The sequence below is a fragment of the Meles meles genome, chromosome Y (genome assembly GCF_922984935.1).
Source record: "Meles meles chromosome Y, mMelMel3.1 paternal haplotype, whole genome shotgun sequence".
Taxonomy (NCBI): Eukaryota; Metazoa; Chordata; class Mammalia; order Carnivora; family Mustelidae; genus Meles; species Meles meles.
Window position 1 is genome coordinate 10,924,756 of NC_060088.1, and position 11,113 is coordinate 10,935,868.

The window sequence follows — 11,113 nt, forward strand, 5'->3', positions numbered from 1 at the left end:
CAAGTATGAATATGTGTGTGTTTGCATGTGTGTTTGTGTGTGTATGTGTGTATATATGTAATGTATGTATATCTGTTTTTGTATATATACACATAAATATTTATATATGTAAAATATCTGTGTATAATATATATATTATATATAATACATACATGTATATATAAGCATGTATACATACATTATACATTTACATTGCATATGTATAATGTATCTTATACCCACACACATACACACACACAAATATGCTGGCAGATACCATTTTTACCCTCCACCAGAATAGATAAATGCATGCTTGCAAAACCCAGACCTAACACTGAATACGTGTACAATTATATACATATATCATACATAAAACATACATACATATATAAACATACCGTTATATATATGCAATATACAATGCCTGCATATACATGTAAATAGATGTGTGTATATATACACGTACATATATAATATACACATATGGTACATGTACATATGTATGCATATACACAGATGCATAAAATACATATACATGTTTGTGGATATACATATACATACATGTGATACACATATACATGTGTATACGTATATGTATTATATGTGTATTGTGTGTGTGCATGTGCAGATATGTACATATACATACTTATATGTATGCTATATATGATTCAATAGTATATAATTAATATTGTATTTATGATTATATAACAAACATATAATTAAATAATATAATATACATTATATGTATGTATAGGCATACATATATATGTGCATACATATAATATATACATGTGTGTATAATATACATATAACACATGTGTGATACGTGTGACATGTGTATAATATATTGTATATATGTAAGATGTTTATGTTTATGTGTATGTATAATATATGTATATGTATATTAAAATACATAACAAAATAAGATATAGTAGATTTATATATAATCCAAAATCTTAAAAGTGTTGATCCCACATGCACCATGATAGTTGAACAGCAGCATTATCAACAATAGCCAAAATATGGAAAGCACAAGAATATATATATTACATACATAATATATATAAAGAATATGTTGTATACACACACACACATGCATGCACACATAAAACAGGCAGAATATATTGTATTAGTATATGTATTAGTATTTAATAAATTATATCATATTAATATGCATATTAATATATTAGTGATGAAAAATAAAATATTATAATATAAAATATTATAATATAATATATTAGTAATGAAAAATTAAAACTTGAGGGGTGCCTAGGTGGTTCAGTGGGTTAAGCTTCTGCCTTTGCCTCAAGTCATGATCTCGGGGTCCTGGGATTGAGCCCCGCATCGGGCACTCTGCTCTGTGGGGAGCCTGCTTCCTCTTCTCTCTCTGCCTGCCTCTCTAACTACTTGTGATCTCTCTCTCTCTCTGTCAAATAAATAAATAAAAGCTTTTTAAAAAATCCTGTATTTTATTAAAGTAAATAAAATAAAATCTTGCCACTTGCAATGACATGGATGGGGCTAGAGTGTCTAATGCTGAGTGAAATAAGTCAGAGAAAGACAAATACCATATGATTTCACTCATAGTGGAATATTAAAAAACAAAACAAATGAGCAAAGGAAAAAAAGAGAGAGAGAGACAAACCAAGAAACAGACTGTTAACTCTACAGAACAAACTGATGGCTACCAGAGGGGAGCTAGGTTGGAGAGGAGTTAAACAGGTGATGGGGATTAAGAAGGGCACATGTGCTGAGCACACGGTGCTGTACAAAATTGTTGAATCACTAAATTCTACTCCTGAAACTAATATTATACTGTGTTAACTAACTGGAATTTACATAAAAACTTAATATAAAAATACATAAATAAATAGTTTTGATCCCTCCCTTCAATGTATTATCTCAGTATCTTTTGTCTCTCTTTATTTTTTGACTTCCCAATTAGCTATTTTATTGATTAGGGCTGTATTAATTAGCCTATTCACTTGTTTTAATCATCATTATTTGTAGAAACTACATGATATACTTTTAAGGTAAAATAAGCTAGCTATCAAGACAGGAAACAATGTGTGTTGGAGAGGATGTGGAGAAAGGGGAACCCTCTTACACTGTTGGTGGGAATGCAAGTTAGTGCAGCCACTTTGGAGAACAGTGTGGAGACTCCTGAAGAAATTAAGAATAGAGCTTCCCTATGACCCTGCAATTGCACTGCTGGGTATTTACCCCAAAGATACAGATGTAGTGAAAAGAAGGGCCATCTGTACCCCAGTGTTTATTGCAGCCATGGCTACGGTCGCCAAACTGTGGAAAGAACCAAGATGCCCTTCAACAGATGAATGGATAAGGAAGATGTGGTCCATATACACAATGGAGTATGATGCCTCCATCAGAAAGGATGAATACCCAACTTTTGTAGCAACATGGACGGGACTGGAAGAGATTATGCTGAGCAAAATAAGTCAAGCAGAGAGAGTCAAGTATCATATGGTCTCACTTATTTGTGGAGCATAACAAAGAACATGGAGGACAGGGGGAGATGGAGAGGAGAGGGAGTTGAGGGAAACTGGAAGGGGAGATGAACCATGAGAGACTATGGACTCTGAAAAACAACCAGAGGGTTTTGAAGGGGCAGGGGGTGAGAGGTTGAGGAACCAGGTGGTGGGTCATAGGGAGGGCACGTACTGCATGGAGCACTGGGTGTGATGCCAAAACAATGAACACTGTCATGCTGTAAATAAAAAAAAAATAAGCTAGCTATTTATTATTGGGATTATATTATTTAGAGCTTTTTTTAATTATGAAGAAGTTTAAGAAAAATTTATTGTCCTATTATGTCAAGTATCACTAATGACTCTCTGGTGCAACATGTGGCCTTAATCCATTCTTTTGGATGATTAACAATACACAAATATTTTTAGTTAATATTTTCTTAGAATTTAGAAAATATAATAAGCTGGAGAATATAAGCATCACAGCAAAAATGTTTGCCGTGTTTAAAAATTGATTTATCACGGATGCCTGGGTGGCTCAGATGATCAAGCATCTACCTTCAGCTCAGGTCATGATCCCAGGGTTTTGGGATCGAGCCCCACATCTGATTCCTTGCTCAGCAGGGAGCCTGCTTCTCCACTGCCCGCCATTCCCCTTGTTTGTGTTGCACTCTGTGTGTGTGTGTGTGTGCGCGTGTGTGTCAAATAAATACATAAAATATTTTTTAAAAAATAAAGTAAAAGTTGATTTATTATCTTGTAAATAGTCTATTCATCCACTTTTCTTTTTTTTTTAAGTTAAGATTTTTGGGCTCTCTTGTTCTGAGCTGCTTTCATGATTTTCTCTTCTGAAATTTGCAAGTTTCAGTGTTATATGTCATGATGTTGACCTATTTTTATTGATTGAGTGGAGGGTCCTTTGTGCCTCCTGGACTTAAATGCCTGTTCCCTTCCCCAGCTTAAGAAAGTTCTCAGCTATAATTTGTTCAAATCAACTTTCTGCCCCTCTCCCTCTCTTTATCCTTTGGTACCCCAGATACCAAGTACCGAAATATTATTTCACTTCGTGGTATTGCTGATCTCTCCAATTCTCCCCTCATGACCATAGCTGTTTTCCTCTTTTTCTCAGCTTCCTTATTGCCCATCATTTTGTCTTCTATGTCACTAACTCTCTCTTCTGCCTCATTTATCCAAGCAGTTAGAGCCTCTGTTTTTTATTGCATCTTAGTAATGGCATTTTAAATTTTAACCTGATTAGATTTTAGTTCCTTTATTTCTATAGTAAACTGATTCTTTAGTGTCTTCTATGTTTCTTTCAAGCCCAAGTAGTAGCTTTATAATCGTTGTTTTGAATTCTAGTTCCAACATCTTATATTCATATTATTAATTCCATGGCAGAGAATACTACTTCTGGCTCTTTCTTTAGGGTTGAATTTCTCCATCTCATCATTATGTCCAGAAAAGAATAGAAGAAAGAGAAAATACAAAAATAGCAACAACCAGCAGGAGGAGGTGAAGGAGGAGACAAAACAAAATAAGGGGGAAGAAAAGGTAAAAAAGAACAAAACACTAAACTAGATCCTGAGTGCATTTTGTCCCACTTGTTAAAGGAAACTAGGAAAATAGTTAAGAAAGTGAAAAAAAAAAGAAAGTGAAACATATACATATACACACAAAAATAAAATAAAAATAAAACCAAAATAGAACCAAAAATTAAAAATATACATATATAACATGGGTCTAAAAATAGAAATTAAAAAACAAGAAACGAATTGATAAAATAGGGGCACCTGAGTGGCTCAGTGGGTGAAAGCCTCTGCTTTTGGCTCAGGTCATGATCCCAGGGTCCTGGGTTCCAGCCCCGCATCAGGCTCTCTGATCAGTGGGGAGCCTGCTTCCCATCCCCCCTCTCTGCCTGCCTCTCTGCCTACTTGTGATCTCTCTCCCTCTGTCAAATAAATAAATAAAATCTTTTAAAAAAAGAATTCATAAAATAAGAATATGGTGAGAAAAAATAAAACAAAGACTAAAGAATAATAAAAAGCCACAAATGCTATATACTGTTTTCCCCAGGAGCTGAAGGATTGCAGTTGTGTATGATCAGTGTACTCAGTGATAGCTGAATGTTCCTGCTGGTCTTCTCGGGGAGGGGCCTGTTGTGCTGTCCTTAGCCTGATGAAATTGTCCTTGCAGTCTGTTGTCCTTACCCTGGCGAAACTGCACTTGCCTTGCATTCATACAGAATGAAAATGGTAGCGCCTCAATCTCTATCCCAGGAACTGAATGTCCATGCCCCCACTCTTCAGTGAGCCCTCACAGAAAAGCAGTCAATCACTCTTGTGTCCCTAGTTTCCACCCAAATTCTGTGTTCACCCAGCCTGTGACTGAGCATTTTTATCTCAGATACAGGACCCATTTTTGAGTTTCCAAACTATGGATTCCTGTGGTATGGACCAATGCACTTCCTCCTAGGAGAGGGAGAATTCCCATCAAAATCAACAAAAGCTGGCTACGACCAAGACATACCACTTATTTCTATTTCATTTAGTCTCTTGCTGTGGTTTTGTCCTCTTCTTTCATTTGGGATATATTCCTCTGTTATTTTTTCCCCACTCTCTGTGTCTGTTTCTGGGAATAAGGAAAGTCAGCTACCTCTCCTGTTCATGAAAATAGTGACCTTATGAAGAAAACCTCCTGTAGTACCCTGCCTTATGATCTGCCCTGTTCACCAGAATCTGGTTGTACCCCCTGTGTGGGCTGCTTTCTCCCTCTTGTTATGAATGGGGTGAATTGGCTGTGGGTGTACTGCTGGTTGAGGCTGGCCTTGGGTATAGCCATACCCAGCTCTGTCCACAGAAAGTTGGCATGTCAGAAGAGGGCGATATAAAATAGTCAATGTGCTAGATGAGAAAAATCTGCAGCCCAGGGTATTCTGTTAGCAAGGCCATTATTCAAAGTAGGAGGAAAGATAAAGGGTTTCTCAGGAAAACAAAAGCTAAAGTAGTTCACAACCATTAAACCAGTCCTGCAAGAAATATTACAGGGGACCATTTGAGGGAAAAGGAGAGATCATATGTGACAATAAAAAAGACAGGAAAATACAAAAACAGTAAAAATGAATGTTTCTGTAATGTATTACCCAGGGGACTCACTAAATAAAAGAATTTAAACTATAATAACAGATACCTTAAATGTGCAGAGGGGAAATAATAGACTCAAACTTAAACAACTAATAACTTAATATAGACTGGCATAGGCAGAAGAGATTATATACAAACCCAATGTATCAAAACCCACTAATAGGGGCACCTAGGTGGCTCAATCAGTTAAGCATCTGCCTTCAGCTCAGGTCATGATCTCAGGGTTCTGAGCCCCATATCAGACTTCCTCCCCAGTGGGGAACCTCCTTATCTCTCTCCCTCTATGCCTTCCCTCTCCACTCACTCTCTTTCTTTCTCCCTCAAAAGTAAAGAAATAAAATCTTTAAAAAAAAATTTAAAACAATAAAAATATGCACTAAATAAAGAGAAGGAAACTTGAATATATCACTAAAGAAGATCACAAAACATGAGTAAAAGACAAGAATAGATCAAAATATTTTCAAACAAAACAAGTAATAAAATGGCAGTAAATACATATCTATCAATAATTTCTTTGAATGGAAACGGAATAAACACTCCAATCAAAAAGACACTCCAATCAAAAAGTCAGAATGAATTTTTTTTAAAAAAAAGTCAGAATGAATTTTTTTTAAAAAAGACCCATCTATATGTTGCCTACAAGAAACTCATTATAGACCTAAGGAGACCTGCAGATTGAAAGTGAGGTGTTAAACAAGCATCTGTCATGGGAATAGATGTCAAAGGAAAGTAGAGTAGCAATATTTCTATCCAACATACTAGACTTTGAAAAACAATGACTGTAACAAGAGACAAAGAAGGAAACAACATAATCATAATGGGCACAATCCAACAAGAAGATGTAACAATTGTAAATGTTTATGAACCCAACATGGGAGAAGCCAAATACATGAAACAGTTAATAGCAAATATAAAGAAACTAATCTATAGTAAGACAACAATAGTTGTTCATCTAAGCAGAAAATTAACAAGGAAAGAATGGCTTTGAATGACACCGTGGACCAGATGTACTTAATAGATTATTCAGAATATTTCATCCTAAAACAGCAGAAAACACATTCTCAAGGTCTCCAGAACACATCACATAAAACAAACCTCAATAAATTCAGAAAGATCAGGATCATACCATGCATCTCTCTGACCTCAGTGTTATGAACTGGGAGTCAACCACCAGAAAAAAATCTGGAAAGACCATAAATAATGGAGATTAAAATAATGAAGATAACAGAGATTAAAAACATGCCACTGAACAATGAGTGGGGCAACTGGGAAATCAAGAAGAAATTTTGAAAACATGCAAACAAATAAAAATGAAAACACAGTGGTCCAAAAATCTTTGGGATGAAGCAAAAGCTGTCCAAAGAGGGAAGTATATAGTGATACAAGCCTACCTTAAGAAAGAGGGGAAAAAGTCTCAAATAAACAATTTCATATTTTACATAAAGTAGCTAGAAAAAGAACAACAAACAAAACCTAAAAGCAGCAGAAGAAAGGAAATAATAAAGATTAGAGCAGAAATAAACAAACAACAACAACAAAAGCCAAAAGAGATCAATGAAACCAGGAGCTTGTTCTTTCAAAAAAATCAGTAATATTAATAAGCCTCTAGCCAGATATAATTAAAAGAAAAAAAAGGGTAAGGACTCAAATAAATAAAATCACAAAAGAAGGTGGAAAAAAACACCACCACAAAAATACAAATACGTACATATGTATACATACATATATATGTGTATAAACACACACACACATTATGTATGAGAATATCATGAAAAACTATATGTCAACAAATTGGACAACCTAGAAGAAATGGACAAATTCCTAGAAACATAAAAATTACCAAAACTGAAACAGGAAGAAATAGAAAATTTTAACAGACGTGCGGTCCGGAGCCATGGCGCCCAGAGCCGCGACCCGCGCGCCCGGCCCCGTCGCCCCGCGGGAGCCGCCACGTCTCTGGGTGAAAGGGGGCCCTGTCTGGGCCGTCGGGCGGGGGGCAGAGGCGGGGGGGGCGGGGACCCCGGCTCCCTCCTCCCGAGGTCGGGGAGACGCACAGGCGCCGGGGGCTCCGGGCCGCTCCCGCGGATCGGGGGATGATGCCGCGCTCGGTGCCCCGGGACTGGCCTCAGTTTCTCGCGACCGACGGGCTCGGCGACTGCTGGGATGCCCGACGCGGAGCGGCGCCCCAACCAATCCGAGGGGGCGGGGGATCCGCGGGACCTGTGCGCGCTGCCCTCGCTGGCGGCCCCTCGGCTCCCGCGGCACGGGCTCCTCTGCACCTCGATCCCACTCCCGGACCCCGGGCTTTGGGGACCCAAGGTCTCTCGGGGAAGTTGGGTCCCGTCCCCCATTACGAGGGCATCCTACGTCCTTGGCGACCCCACACCTCTACCTCACCCGCGAGGGGCTCTTCATTCTCCCGGGGAGCTAGAGCCTCCGGTCCTCCACCTCTCCGCCTCTTCCTTTCTCCTTCCTCTGCTGCGGGACTTTTGTCCTAGAAATGGAGTGGGGCCGTGCAGGTGGACCGGCCTGGAGCGGAGGGACACCTTCGCCGCATCCCCCTCCCCTGGAGTGACCCCCGCGGGACTTCCTCCAGCCTGGATCTCCCAAACTGGGGCGGGGTGGGGGGGGGTGATTCGCTGAAATCCCCAGGAGACTCTGATCCCGGAACATTCTACTGTCCCTTTTGGGAGGGTCGAATCTCCGTTTCCAAAAGCCCCCACTCCAGCACCTGGGAATGACCCAGTCTTCACCGCATACACAGGGAAACCCTGGGACCCCAAGGGAAAATGTCGCTCCAGGGTACTCCACATTCACTTGCCCTGGGTGCCTTCACCTTCAACCAGCCAGTCCTGAAGGCCACCCCCGGCTTCTCCAGAGTCCCTGTAACATACATTGCAGTCTCTTTCTTCCGTTCGCCCTGGTCCTGCATCTCCCCCAGCCCCACTCCACCCCGGGGATCCGGACTGTCTCCCTCTTGGCCTGGCCCTGTGAGGCCAACACTACTATCCTGCCTCTTCTTAGTAGCCCTCAGTCCCTGTGTCTCGGCAAGAGAGACCCGGGCGGGAGGCCTGGCCACCTTCAGAGTGTGAGCTGAGGACAGAGGGTCCTCGGGAGTCCCCACTCCACGCTGCGTGTGCTCTGGATCTGCCAGCATTCCTGCAAAAGGCCTTAATTTCTTCTTTGAAATAGGTGTGGTAGGGGCCATCTGGGCAAGGAGCGTCCCTGCAAAATAAAACCCGAATGTGTCCCCTTCCCAGGGTAGAGATGGGGGACCTTCTCTCTCCAAGCGGGAGCGGGATACGAAGACAGTGGGGCCCAAATGGAGTTGCTGTGGCAAGAGGGCGTCGGTCGTGCCAGAAGCCGCCTGCGCCCTTCTCAGGCCTCCATCAGCCATGTGGGCAGTATTGCATTGCGTCGGATGCATGAGGTGGAAGGGGAACGGACAGGCTTCTTCAGGTCCCCCGTTAGAGACTCTCCCCAGTGTCTCCACAGGTTATTGAGCTCCGTGGCTGTAGAGCAAGTCCTAAGTCTGCCCCTCCGGATTGGTTCTCCCCGCCCAAGGTTCACCCCAATGGTTCATCAGGTTTGGAGAGGAAAATGAAAGCAAACAGGGTGGCTTGCTGGGGTTGGGGAACAAGCAGAAATCTCCACCAGAGGTCGTCCTTAGAGACACACAACATTCCCCGGACTGCACACCTACTGGGGGACCCCCCGAGTGCTCCGACTCCTTGTTATCCTTATTGAGGGGAAAAAGAAACCACGGTTTGGAGACTGTAAGGGGGACCCATTCAGAGTCGTTTCGCTTGTACGTGGCAGAGTCAAGCTGCAGGGCTTGCCTGGGTCCCCTGGTCCTGGCAGAGAAGCAGTGCGGGGGGGGGGGGGGGGGCAGAGAAAGCAGGTCCCTCTTCTAACCACAGGGGGGTGCCTCCTGACTTGAGTATGTGCCTCCCTGCAGCTCCCAACAAGTCACAGGGGACTCATCCTTTCCTCTCTCGTCCGTGCCACCTTCCATGCCCACCGCTCCTTCCCCCTACCCCTCCAGGAAGAAAACTGTCCACAAGAGCATGTGCCTGTCCCTGGCTCTCCTCCTGGCGGTTAACAAACAGTATTCCAGCCCAGTTTGACCGTCTACCGCAAGAGCGCCCGCGGCCCACCCGAGAGCTACAGAAGGCCCAGAGCCCCAGCAGACACCTGATGAACCCCAACGGCTTCTCAAAGAACCCCAAGGATGTGTCTGTCCCCACCGCCATGGCCCCGCGAGGGCCCCAGACTTGGGATGTCAGCATCACTACCTGCTCAGCCAACGTCAACCTGACCCACCAGCCCTGGTTCCAGGGCCTGGAGCCCCATTTCTGGCAGTTTCTGACCAACCGGCACTGCTGCTACTTCCCCATGCTGCTGAACTACCCGGAGAAGTGCCCCGGCGCCGTCTACCTGCTGGTGGTGGTCAAGTCGGTCATCACGCAGCACGATCGCCGCGAGGCCATCGCCAGACCTGGGGCCGGGAGCAGGAGTCGGGGAGCTGCGGCGGTGTGCGCACCCTCTTCCTGCTGGGCACCGCCTCCAAGCAGGAGGAGCGCGCCCACTACCAGCAGCTGCTGGCCTGCGAGGACCGGCTGTATGGCGACATCCTGCAGTGGGACTTTCTGGACGGCTTCAACCTCTCAAGGAGTTCCACTTCCTCAAGTGGTTCGACATCTGCTACCTCCATGTCCAGTTCATCTTCAAGGGCGACGACGACGTCTTCGTCAACCCCACCAACATGCTGGAGTTTCTGGCCGACCCGCAGCCGCAGGAGGACCTGTTCGTGGGCGACATCCTGCAGCACGCCTGGCCCATCCGCAAGAAGGACAAGTACTACATCCCGGGGGTCCGGTACAGCAAGGCCAGCTACCCACCACACGCGGGCGGCGGCGGCTTTCTCATGGCCCGCGGCCTGGCCCGGCGCCTGCACCGCGCCTGCGACACGGTGGAGCTGTACCCCATCGACGACGTCTTCCTCGGCATGTGTCTGAGCGTCCAGCCCACGGCCCATGAGGGCTGCAAGACGTTCGGCATCTCCCGGAACCACAACGGCCGCATGAACAAGGAGCTCTGCTTCTTCCGCTCCATGCTTGAGGTGCACAAGCTGCTGCCAGCCGAGCTGCTGGCCATGTGGGGACTGGTGCTCGGCAACGTAACCTGCACCTGTAAGCTGCAGGTGCTCTGACAGCGGCCCACCCCCCGCAGGGGCGGGGCCACGCGTTCTTGAGCGCCCCCCCCCCCCCCCGCCCCCTCGGCAGCCTGGGGCTGGAGCTGCAATGCCCGGGGCAGAGATCGTGGTTCCCTGCCCGCCCCTCAACCCCGCAGGAAGATGGGGGTGGATGAGCATGGGGCTTTGTGGCCCCCTGGGCGTGATGAGACGCAGTGAGCCAGAAGGGGGCCTCCGTGCGTGGACCCAGAAAGTAGTCCTTCCCCGCCTGCACAAGGTCATCTTGGGAGCAAGGCCGGTGGCCTCCGGTA

General features: G+C 44.5%; 1 pseudogene; it reads left to right on the plus strand.

Moving 5' to 3' along the window:
* Window positions 1-2,826: 2,826 nt before the first annotated feature.
* Window positions 2,827-10,820, plus strand: LOC123935920 (annotated as a pseudogene).
* Window positions 10,821-11,113: the final 293 nt, after the last annotated feature.